The sequence below is a fragment of the Mandrillus leucophaeus genome, unplaced genomic scaffold, assembly GCF_000951045.1.
Source record: "Mandrillus leucophaeus isolate KB7577 unplaced genomic scaffold, Mleu.le_1.0 Scaffold321, whole genome shotgun sequence".
In the NCBI taxonomy this organism is placed as follows: domain Eukaryota; kingdom Metazoa; phylum Chordata; class Mammalia; order Primates; family Cercopithecidae; genus Mandrillus; species Mandrillus leucophaeus.
In genome coordinates, this window is record NW_012103377.1 from 1332073 (window position 1) to 1344743 (window position 12671).

Below are 12671 nucleotides of genomic sequence, written 5' to 3' on the forward strand. Positions count from 1 at the left end.
GTGGTGGCTCAGTCCCGTAATCCCAGGAGGCCAAGATGTGAGGATCACTTGAGCATAGGAGTTCGAGACCAGCCTGGATCACATAGGGAAACCTCATCTCTACAAAAATCATTTAAAAAATTAGCTGGGCATGGTGGTGCGCACCTGTGGTCCCAGCTACTTGGGAGGCTAAAGTGGGAGGATTGCTCGAGCTTGGGAGGTTGAGGTTGCAGTGAGCCGTGACTGCACCTGAGCCTGCGTTGACCTACTGAGAGACCCTGTCTCAAAAAAAAAAAGAAAGAAATTGATATTCTAATTTCATATATCAGTCTCTTTGCTAATGTGAGTCCTCCTAGACACATAGATTTACCTTTACTGAAGTAACAAATCAAGTTTCAGACTTGCATATCAGAGGGCCAGTATCTGAACCATGGTAAACTCAACAAGCATTTCAACCCTGTGAGCCCCTGTGGGAGACAAAGAGCCACACAGCTTTTTCCAGTTAATGACGCCAACCGTGCAGGGTAGCCTGTCCCTTATTTAGAGTGTTTACACGTATTCATATATGAATCTATCCATTTGAAATCTATCCAAGGAAGGAGTACTGACCTTGAAACTGATTTGGTAATGCATTATGAATTAACTGGATTAAAAATCATTCCTTGGAGCATTCAAAGTTAAAAAAATTCCTGTTGATGGACATTTAGATTTGTTTTCTCTTTCTTTCTTTTCCCTTCCTTCCTTCCTTCCTTCCTTCCTTCCTTCCTTCCTTCCTCCCTTCATCCCTCCCTCCCTCTTTCTTCTTTCTTCTTTTCCTTCCCTCCCTCCCTCCCTAATTTCTTTCTTTCTTTCTCTTTCTTTTCTCTCTCTCTTTCTTTCTTTCTTTTCTTTTCTTTCTTTCTCTTTCCTTCTTTCCTTTCTTCCTTCATTCCTTTTTCCCTCCCTCCCTCCCTTCCTTCCTTCCTTCCTTCCTTCCTTCCTTCCTTCCTTGATGGAGTCTCACTCTGTTGCCCAGGCTGGAATGCAGTGGTGTGATCTCAGCTTACTGTAACCTCCACCTCCCACGTTCAATTGATTCTCCTGCCTCAGCCTCCCAAGTAACTGGGATTACAGGCACCTGCCACCACGCCCGGCTAAATGTTTGTATTTTTAGTAGAGATGGGGTTTCACCATATTGCCCAGGCTGGTTTCGAACTCCTGAGTTCAGGCAATCCGCCCGCCTTGGCCTCCCAAAGGGCTGGGATTACAGGCATGAGCCACTGCGCCTGGCCTTGTTTTTCCTTTCTTTGGCCATTTCAAACAATGTTGTTTGAAACAACATTCTTGTGTATGTCCTTGTGTACAGGAGCAAGAATTTATAGGGTATTTACCTAAGACTGGAATGCTGGGTCACAGGGTATACACGTGTTCAACTTTGTGAAATAGTGCTAACTTGTTTTCCAAGGTGATCATACCAATTTACAGCCTGCACTAGCAGTGAATGAGAATTCTTGGTGCTCTCCGTTATCACCAATAGTTGATATTTTCAGACCTTTTGGTTTTGCTTATCTGATGGGTATGAAATGGTATCTTATCATGGTTTAAATTTGATTAATGTGATAGTGATCTTTTCATATGTTTATTGGCCATATATTTTTCTTCTTCTATAAAATTCTAACTTATGACTTTTGTCCTTTTTTTCCTTGAGACAGAGTCTCGCTCTGTTACCCAGGCTGGAGTGTAGTGGCATGATCTCAGCTCCCCGCAACCTCTGCCTCCCAGGTGATTCTCCCTGCCTCTCAAGTGATTCTCCTGCCTCAGCCTCCCGAGTAGCTGGGATTACAGGTGCCCGCCACCACATCCAGCTAATTTTTTTGTATTTTTAGTAGAGATGGGGTTTCACCGTGTTGACCAGGCTTGTCTTGAACTCCTGAGCTCAGGTGATCTGCCTACTTTGGCCTCCCAAACTGCTGGAATTACAGACGTGAGCCACCACACTGGGCTGACTTTTGTCCATTTTTGATTGCCTTGTTTTTCTTTTTCTTATTCATTTGTAGTAGCCCTTTTATTTAATTCATTATTCTAATCCCTCCCCTTTTGTTATTTTTGTTACAGACATGTACTGAATCTGTGGCTAGGATACTTTTTTGTCAATAGTGTCTTTGGTCATATGGAAGTCTTTCAATTTAAAGTAGTCAAGTTTGGCCAGGTGCAGTGGCTCATGCCTGTAATCTCAGCACTTGGGAGGTCGAGGTGGGAGGATCTCTTGAGTCCAGGAGTTTGAGACTAACCTGGGCAACATGGCAGACCCTGTCTCTACTAAAACTTTAAAAAATTAGTTGGGCATGGTGGTGCACACATGTGGTCCCAGCTACTCAGCAGGCTGAGGTGGGAGGATTCCTTGAGTCCAGGAAGTTGAGGATGCAGTGACCTGTGATACTGCCACTGCACTCCAACCTGGGCAAAAGAGTGAGACCCTGTCTCAAAAAAAAAAAAAAAGTCAAATTTATCAATGCGTTTTAAACTGAGACTATGTTATTGAGTACAAGCAAGTTCAAAGTTTTTATGTTATGTCACCCAGCTGGAGTACAGTGGCACAATTCCAGCTCACTGCAACGTCAGCCTCCCAGGTTCAAGCGATTCTCCTGCCTCAGCCTCCTGAGTAGCTGGGATTACAGGCTCCTGTCACCACGCCCAGCTAAGTTTTTGTATTTTTATAGAGATGGGGTTTCACTATGTTGGCCAGGCTGGTCTTGATTTCCTGACCTCATGATCCGCCTGCCTCAGCCTCCCAAAGTGCTGGGATTACAGGTGTGAGCCACTGTGCCCGGCCAGTACACCTTTATTTTTGTAAGTATTTACCTGATAAGCCTTTTTCCTAATCTTTACTTTCAGTCTTACTGTATCTTTATGTCAGTGCCATACCAGGGACAAGACAGCAGGAATGGTCCACTCCAGTTGCAGACAATAATGACCCTGTAGCTCCAGCATCAGCTCACCATTCTGGTTTTGAATTTCATGCTTATTACTGTCCTGTCATCACCTACTGTTTCCATGGTAGACTGGACTAAGAGATGGGTAAGAATGATACATGTGTAAGGATGTAACCAATAAATGAGACAGACTCACATCCACCTGAAAGGACACAATGAAATAGTAGTAAGAAGTCCAGAATCGATTTTTGCCAAAGTACAGTGGAAAGAAGTGGAAATAAAGTTTCCTTATTTACTGGCTTTAGATAGAAAAGAGTCCTAGATTACGAAAATTAAATGCAGACATAGGGTTCTGAGATGACAATTTTCAAGTCATTTTATTTGCAATGTTGGTGGGGAGCCTGTCAATTAAGTTAGAACTATCTGTCATTCATTACTTTATAATTTACCAGAGTAAAAATAAATGTAGAATACACTTGTCCCCATGGGGCGACAAACCAAAAAGGGAGAAATATTGTCTGAAGGCTTGGAGAATGCTGAATATGTACATGAAAGGGAACTTGAATATTCCAATTTGAGGCCCCGTGATCATCTAGGTTTCTAGATGATTTCTCATTTCCAAGTTTGAGTCCTCTGACTTCAGAATCCCCTGATTCCACCACTGATTGCTGTTATCAGTGACTGGGGTCATGAGCCTACTTTCAAATCTACCCCATTATCAGTTTTTCACGGCATGTCTCGGGTGCAGGACTGCGCCCTCTGGTGGAGAAGGACACAACTAATTACACATCTGATAATAGCCATTACTTTTTTTTGTTTGGTCATTACTTTCAGTGGCAAAAACTGCAATTATTTTTGCACCAACCTAATATTTGGTAGATGTGTGCTAGCTATCAATTGCTGGCCATTTGACTTTTTGGAGAGTTACTTAATGTCTCTAAACCACAATTTCCTTATCTATAAAATGGTAATACTGACCTCATACAGTTGTTGTATTAAATAAGATTAGTGCTTATTTAAGGAGTTAGTGCTCAATAAACAATACTATCCATATTATTATTTGGTCAGTTTTTTTTTTTTTTTAGACGGTATCTTACTCTGTCACCTAGTCTGGAGTGCAGTGGCACAATCTTGGCTCACTGCAACCTCTGCCTCCCAGGTTCAAGCAATTCTCCTGTCTCAGCCTCCCAAGTAGCTGGGACTACAGGTGTGTGCCACCACACTCAACTAATTTTTGTATTTTTGGTAGAGATGGGGTTTCATCCCTTTGGCCAGGCTGGTCTCGAACTCCTGACATCAAGTGATCCACCCGCCTCGGCCCCCTAAAGTGCTGGGATTACGGGAATAAGCCACTGTACCTGGCCCAATCCTGTAATTTTTACCCTGGCAGATTTTTACTAATTATGTTAAACAACAATATAGAAATTCAATAGGAACCCCTTTTAAAAATACCAACTAGTGCTCGGGCATGCGTGGTGGCTCATACCTGTAATCCCAGCACTTTGGGAAGCTGAGGCAGGTGAATCACTTGAGGTCCGCAGTTCGAGACCAGCTTGGCCAATATGGTAAAACCCCATCTCTACTAAAAATATAAAAGTTAGCCGGGCATGGTGGTGGGTGCCTGTAATCCCAGCTACTTGGGAGGCTGAAGCAGGAGAATCACTTGAACTCAGGAGCCGGAGGTTGCAGTGAGCGGAGATTGTGCCATCACACTGCAGCCTGGGCAACAAGAGTGAAACTCTGTCTCAAAACAACAACGACAACAACAAAACAAACCAACTCGTAAGAGTTGCTTCTGGTGATATTCTTTATGACTTTGCTGACCCCAAATGTAACCAGCCCTATCACCTTTCACTTGAAAAATTCATTACTTTTAACCAAAAGGCCTTGGGACTAACCTGGTCATCAGCAATGGAGGATTCCAATATTGGTGCCTTCAACCGTCAGTATTTTTCTTGTATTCTGACTTCTTCTTGCCTAGTGGTTCACGAGTTAGATATCTAAGCCCTGGAATAGGACAGAAAGGTACATCAGGGGCTGGCACTCTGGTGGGAGGTGATATATGGACCTATGGCCCCTGCTCTGATGAAATCTGACAATTTCTCTGTGTGTGGGAGGTGTAAGGGAAATCAGATAAATCTCTCTTCTAGCTGAATAGGAGGGCTATCACTCAAAATGAACTCTGACCTCTTGGTTAGTCCAAGCTCTTGGTTCTTGGTCTCACTGGTCAATCCAACCATGAATCAGGGCCGAGATTAGGAAGAGGCAAGTGAGACATTCACCTGTGCAGAATTTAAAGGGGTGCAAAACCCCCAATAATCAAGATAAATAATATTTCAATGGAATATTAGAAAAATCAAATTTGCATTCAAGGCAAATGCCTCACTTGCCACATCCTGGTCCTGACCCTGGCCCTGCTTGATATAACTGCTTCTATAATTAGTCACAAGTGAAGGGAAGTAAGTAGTGAGATCAGTTATAGGCTGGGCATCAGACATCAGTAACAATCAGGGATTGATCAATCCTCAATCTCCCAAGTGCCATGAGAGGCAAGGAGTTGAGATGATCATGGAATTGGGGTGGGAGGGTATGGAATAATATGCACCTGTTCTGTACATCTACTAACATTTACCCAATGTCTGGACTGAGAAGCGGAGTTATTTTTTCTCATTACAATGTCGGGGTGGTCATCCTCCCCCAGGCACATGGAACGGCATATAGCAGCATCCTGCATTCGTGTTTGTAGAATACGTGCCTTAAACAGCCTTGGAGGACGACTACTCTGGTTTAGGGCTGCAAACCGCTGTGTCATTGAAGGAACTGGCAATATTTAACTGAACTCAAGAAGATGAAAGGAAAGGAGTAACATGGCAAAGATTTAAACCTGAAGGCTTGTACAAGAAAGTGGGACTAGGCCAGGCATGGTGGCTCATGCCTGTAATCCCAGCACTTTGGGAGCCTGAGGCGGGTGGATCAGAAGGTCAGGAGATCGAGACCATCTTGGCTAACATGGTGAAACCCCGTCTCTACTGAAAATACAAAAAATTAGCCGGGCCTGGTGGCATGCACCTGTAGTCCTAGCTACTCGGGAGGCTGAGGCAGGAGAATCGCTTGAACCCGGGAGGCGGAGGTTGCAGTGAGCTGAGATCACGCCACTGCACTCCGGCCTGGGCAACAAAGCAAGACTCCATCTCAAAAAAAAAGACAGTGGGACTAGACTTAGACTTATTCTGTGTCATATCAGGGGCAGTTCCAGGAAGCAGATATTAGCTCCATGTAAAGAAAAATGTTTAATAACAAGAATACCCCAACAGAACTGCCCTAAAGAATGGGGAGCTTCTGGAAAAAGGGTTACAAAAAGGCATTTCTACTTTAGGGGGCAGGTTTGCTGAACGTGTTTTTTTTTTTTTTTTTTTGACACAGTCTCACTCTGTTGCCCAGGCTGGAATGCAGTGGTATGATCACAGATCACTGTAGCCTCAACCTCTGGGCTCAAGTGATCCTCCAACCTCAGCCTTTTGAGTAGTTGAGACCCCAGGTATGCGCCACCACACCCGGCTATTTTATTTTATTTTATTTTGTAGAGACAGGGTCTCACTATATTACCCAGGCTGGTCTCAAACTCCTGAGATCCAGTGATCCTCCCACTTTGGCCTCCCAAAGTGCTGGGATTACAGGCGTGAGCCACCACGCCCAGCCTGAACCTGTTCTTATAGGGTTGTTGCCAATTCTAATATTCTATTCTTTTTTCTAGATTGGCTGCCAGGAAACGTTTGACTCTTATTATATTACTATAAACATCTTAGGTCACTTCCGTAAAAATAGCCCTCAGAGTCAGAGGGGAGAGCAGTGTGGAATTTTCTGATTCATCTCTGCCTCAAATCATAAAAAAACTTGCTTGACTGATTATTGTAAAAAGTTTGATTCCTTTTTCTTTCTTTTTGTATTGTATCTTTCTTTTCTAAAAGTTGCAGCTTGATTTACCAATTGGAAAACATGTTCTCTTTTCTCAGAACATGTGCTTAGCCATGCAAATTGCTGTTGTGTATATTCATAGCTCTTGAGAGATGATGTAGGGGGCTGAAAAATGTCTTGGCTGGCTTTTAGGAGCCTTGGATTATAGTTCTGGTTCTGCCATTATGGCCTTAGGCAAGTCTTTTAAGTTCACTAAGTCATATTTTCCTTGTTAAAAACATTGTTTGGTTTTTGAGATGCAGTCTCGCTTTATCGCCCAGGCTGGAATGCTATCACAGTTCACTGCAGCTTGGACCTCCTGGGCTCAAGTGATCCTCCTGTCTCAGCCTTTCAAGTAGCTGGGACCACAGGCATCGGCCGCCATGCCTGGCTAATTTTTGTATTTTTTGTAGAGACGAGGTCTCATTACGTTGCCCAGGCTGGTCTTGAACTCCTGGGCTCAGGTGATCCTCCCGCCTTGGCCTTCCAAATTGTTGGGATTATAGGTGTGAGCCACCATGCCCAGCCTCACTGTTAAAAAAGTTGTACAAAAATTTACAAAAACATTTGTATATGAGGAGAGGAGAGAAGGAATAGGATAGTTTTCCAGGTCCCTTAGAGCTCTGAAATGTAAAGTTTGCATCATCGCTGAGCTGAGTCCAGCAAAATTGTTTCATGTCTTGATCTCACTTCTTTCCTCACCTCCATCCCCAGTCAAATGATGATAGACGGTACGGGGTCAGATAATCAGGTAATGTTACATGACATTTCAGAAAACCGCTTTTTTACTTTTTTTTTTTTTGAGAAGGAGTCTCACTCCGTTGCCCAGGCTGGAGTGCAGTGGCACAATCGAGGCTCACTGCAACCTCCGCCTCCCAGGTTCAAGCAGTTTTCATGCCTCACCCTCCCGAGTAGCTGGGATTACCAGTGTGCACCACCACGCCTGGCTAATTTTTTGTTGTTGTTGTATTTTCAGTAGAGATGGAGTTTCGCCATGTTGGCCAGGCTGGTCTTGACCGCCTGGCCTCAGCTGATCTATCCACCTCGGCCTCCCAAAGTTCTGGAATTACAAGCATCAGCTACTGCGCCTGCCCGAGAAAACCACATTTTAAAAATGGACTTGATGGTAGTCTCCTGAGCTACTAGGCACAACTGTATATGGAGCAATATTTTTTTATTTTTTTATTTTTTTATTTTTTTGAGACCGAGTTTTGCTCTTGTTGCCTAGGCTGGAGTGCAATGGTACGATCTTGGCTCACCGCAACCTCCGCCTCCCAGGTTTAAGTGATTCTCCTGCTTCAGCCTCCCGAGTAGCTGGGATTACAGGCATGTGACGCCACACCCGGCTAATTTTGTATTTTTAGTAGAGATGGGGTTTCTCCATGTTGGTCAGGCTGGTTTCGAACTCCCGACCTCAGGTGATCCGCTCGCCTTGGCCTCCCAAACTGTTGGGATTACAGGTGTGAGCCACTGCACCCGGCCAGCAATACTGTTTTTAACTGGGTTTTTAATCCAGTAGACATTTACATTAATTGCTCATTTGCTGTCCTTTTTCTGAACTGGCAGTCTGCATGTTGACTTGGCGACTGGCCCCCAAGCACAGGGCTTCATCATATCTGGGAGTGCAATTATGCCTGCTGTGTTTGCAATTAGACTTTAGGGACACTCATAGCTTCAGGGACTTGCACCAGTGCCTTCCCCAGGTTCTCAGGCCTCCTGGGCTCAACAGCATGGACTCCCACTTACGAAGGTTCATCTGGTTACTACCACCTTTGAATGTCCAACCTGCCATCAGAGATCAATGCCAAGTCCCCTGACATGGCACTCTTCTTCAAGGAGACTCACAAGCTAATTGGCAAGTTGATGACATTGGACCGTATTACTTTAGAAGGGCCAGCGATTTAAAAAAAATATTTATTTGTTTATTTATTTATTGAGACTGAATCTCCTCTACCACCCAGACTGGAGTACAGTGGCCCGATCTTGCTTCACTGCAACCTCCACCTCCTGGGTTCAAGTGATTCTCCTGCCTTATCCTCCTGAGTAGCTGGGATTACAGGCACATGCTACCATGACCGGCTAATTTTTGTATTTTTATAGAGGTGGGGTTTCACCAGTTGACCAGGCTGGTCTTGAACTCCTGACCTCAACTGATCCACCTGCCTTGGCCTCCGAAAGTGCTGGGATTACAGGCATGAGCCACTGCACCTGAGAAGAGCCAGAGATTTGCTGGCACAGGAATCAGTATTTTCTCTAAGTATGACTGCCTTTCCTACCTGTAGGGCCTCATTTACCATGATTATCCTGGGGTTTTTGGAATGCCTGATCCACAGGCCTGGATTCTCACACCAGATGGCATCTGAGGAGACCTGCTTCATCATGAAGGCGGAGTGGGAGCAGGTCCTGACCAATAGGATTCATCGTTCATATCATGTACCACAGCCTTCACAAGTAGCCATCCTAACAGAGCATTTGAATGATCTGCTGAAGGTGTAACTGAAGTGCCAGCTTGGAGACAAGACTCTGCAAGTATGGGGTACCACCCTCCAGGATGAAATATAGGCACTATATTCATGTTCTATTGCTAGGTAACAGATTAACACAAATTTAGTGGCATAAACAACACATGTTTATTACCTTAGAGTTTCTGTGGGTCAAGAGTCTGGGCATAGCTTAGCCGAGTCCTCTGTTCAGGGTCTCCAAGGCTGGAATCGAGGTGTCAGCTGGGGCTGGGGTCTGTCTTCTAAGTTCATTTGGTTGTTGGCAGAATTCATTTTCTTGCAGTTGTATAACTTCTTTCTTCTTCAAGGCCAGCAAGAGAATACTTTTTTTTTTTTTTTTTTTTTTGAGACAGAGTCTCACTCTGTCACCCGGTCTGGAGTGCAGTGGTGTGATTTCGGCCCACTGCAACCTCCACCTCCCGGGTTCAAGTGATTCTCATGCCTCAGTCTCCCGAGTAGCTGGGACCACAAGCGCGTGCCACCATGCCTGGCTAAGTTTTGTATTTTTAGTAGAGATGGGGTTTCGCCACTTTGGCCAGGCTACTCTTGAACTCCTGGCCTCAAGTGATCCGCCCACCTCAGCCTCCCAAAGTGCTGTGATTACAGGCTTGAGCCACTGCACCGGGCCTCCAATTACCATCATTTCTAATGGCCCACAGGGGGACTCATGTTTCCTGAATTTGCAACTGTGGGCTCTGCAGGGTTCAAGGTTCTGTTCTGCAAAGGGGCACATTCTTGCCAGTGGACACAAGTGTGGGTGTGGCCAGGCCTTTGGACTTCTTATGGCCAAGGAGTCAGCACCTTGGCAGGGATACTTGCTCTCAATCAGCAGGAAGAGGCTGCTGTTGTACAATGAGGCAGAGAGAAATGTGTGTGGAACTTGGGTGATCAATCTAGTTGGGCACTTCTTGGTATTCCTTTGCCTGGTTGTGACTGCGAATGGACAAGTGCGGCAACCCTGGTGTGAAATGGATATGATTACCAGAGGCTCAGACCTCCCAGGAATGAGGGTTTGGGTTACACCTTCAGGAAAGCTAGAGGTGAGGGGCATTTAAAATACATGGTAGAGGAGAGACAAGATGAGAACCAACTGTGACTCCAATACCAACTGTAGTGACAGGGGCTGTAGTTAGTCCTACTAACCTCCCTCTTCTGAGTTACCCTTCAGGAAGAGAGACCCATGGGAACCATGGAGGAGTTCCCTGAATGTGTATGGAGAAATCGATCTGTGCAGTGCAGGAGGTGACCCGTCCTTGCCGTAGAGGTGTCCCACTCAGATCTCCCTTCAGCAGAGAACCTGCCACAAGGGGTAGAGTTAGCAGACAGCCATCAGGATCTGCCTCAGCTTTCAAGCTGAGGCTACATGCTTCCCAGACAGCCTCAAAGCAAAGGCCAGGCACTGCCGTGGTACAAGGGCTCACCACTTCTGGCCAGTACGGGACTCTTCGGGAGGGCAATCTTTGCACCAGCAGTCTCTGTTTCACAGGCCTAGGCTTTCTCAGAGCTGCACTGCAGTCCAAGGCTCCTCCTACCCAAATATCTTTCCTGGCCCCTCTCCTTTCTCAGGTTTTAGTCCTGAGAACATCATGAACTAAAGGTGTTCCCTGTCTGGTCCTGTTCCCTCTCCCTTTTATGTTTTATAGGCATTGCCCCCAATAAACCTTTTGTACATCTGACTCTGTATCCCTATATTATTGAAAGAGACAGCTTTATTGAAGGTGACACCCTGAAATGCAGATGTTCTGTTCTTACAAATACCCTCTGATCCTATGTTAATAATAGTATTACATGTTTTAAATGTTTGCCTTTTTCTTTCTTTCCTTCTTTTTTTTTTTGGAGATGGAGTTTTGCTTCATCGCCCAGGTTGGAGTGCAGTGACGCGATCTCGACTCACTGCAACCTCTGCCTCCCAGGTTCAAGCAATTCTCCTGCCTCAGTCACCCAAGCAGCTGGGACTACAGGCATGCACCACCACGGCCGGCTAATTTTTGTATTTTTAGCAGAGACAGGGTTTCACCATGTTGACCAGGCTGGTCTCGAACTTCGGACCTCAAGTGATCTACCCTCCTCAGCCTCCCAAAGTGCTGGGATTATAGGCGTGAGCCACCGTGCCTGGCCATGTTTGCCATTTTTAAGCAAGAGAAAATTGTTAGCGGGAAAAGCATTTTTTGTTTGTTTTTTGAGATCGAATTTTGCTCTCGTTACCCAGGCTGGAGTGCAAAGGCGTGGTCTCGGCTCACTACAACCTCTGCCTCCGGGGTTCAAGCAATTCTCCTGCCTCAGCCTTCTGAGTAGCTGGGATTACAGTTGTGCACCACCGTGCCCGACTAATTTTTGTATTTTTAGTAGAGACAGGGTTTCACCATGTTGGTCAGGCTGGTCTCGAACTCCTGACCTCAAGTGATCCACCTGCTGCAGCCTCCCAAAATGTTAGGATTACAGGCGTGAGCCACTGCGCCAGCCGGGAAAAGTATTTCTAAAGACAAGAACCTTTCTCTCTTTTTTTTTTTTTTTGAGATGGAGTCTTGCCCTGTTGCCCAGGCTGAAGTGCAATGGCACGATCTCGGCTTACTGCAACCTCTGCCTCCTTGGGTTCAAGTGATTCTCCTGCCTCAGCCTCCTGGACGAGAACCTTTCAACACTTGGATTTGAAAAGCAGTCATAAAAGTGGATCTGGGGGCCACAAAATTACAAAAATTAGCCGGGCATGGTGGCAGGCACTTGTAGTTCCAGCTACTCAGGAGGCTGAGGCAGGAGAATCGCTTGAACCCAGGAGGCGGAGGTTGCAGTGAGCCGAGACTGGGCCACTGCACTCCAGCCTGGGCGACAAGAGCGAGACTCTGTCTGAAAAAACAAACAAACAAACAAACAAACGAACGAAAAAACTAAGCACATTCATGTAACAGCCCACTAGTCTTTCTGTTTTTTTCTTTAACGTTAGGGTGGAAAATACTTTTTTTTGGGGACAGAGTCTTGCCCTGTCACCCAGGCTGGAGTGCAGTGGCATGATCTTGGCTCACTGCAATCTCCACTTCCTGGGTTCGAGCGATTCTCCTGCCTCAGCCTCCTGAGCAGCTGGTGCTACATGTGTGTGCCACCATGCCCAGCTAATTTTGAATTTTTTGTAGAGACAGGGTTTCACCATATTGGCCAGGCTGGTCTCGAACTCCTGACCTTGTGATCCATCCGCCTTGGCCTCACAAAGTGCTGGGATTACAGCGGTGAGCCACGGTGTCCAGCTGGAAAATACTTTTACATTGTTTCCTTCTCCCCTCCTAACTTTATTATTACTATTATTATTTGTATTTTGAGATGGAGTCTCCCT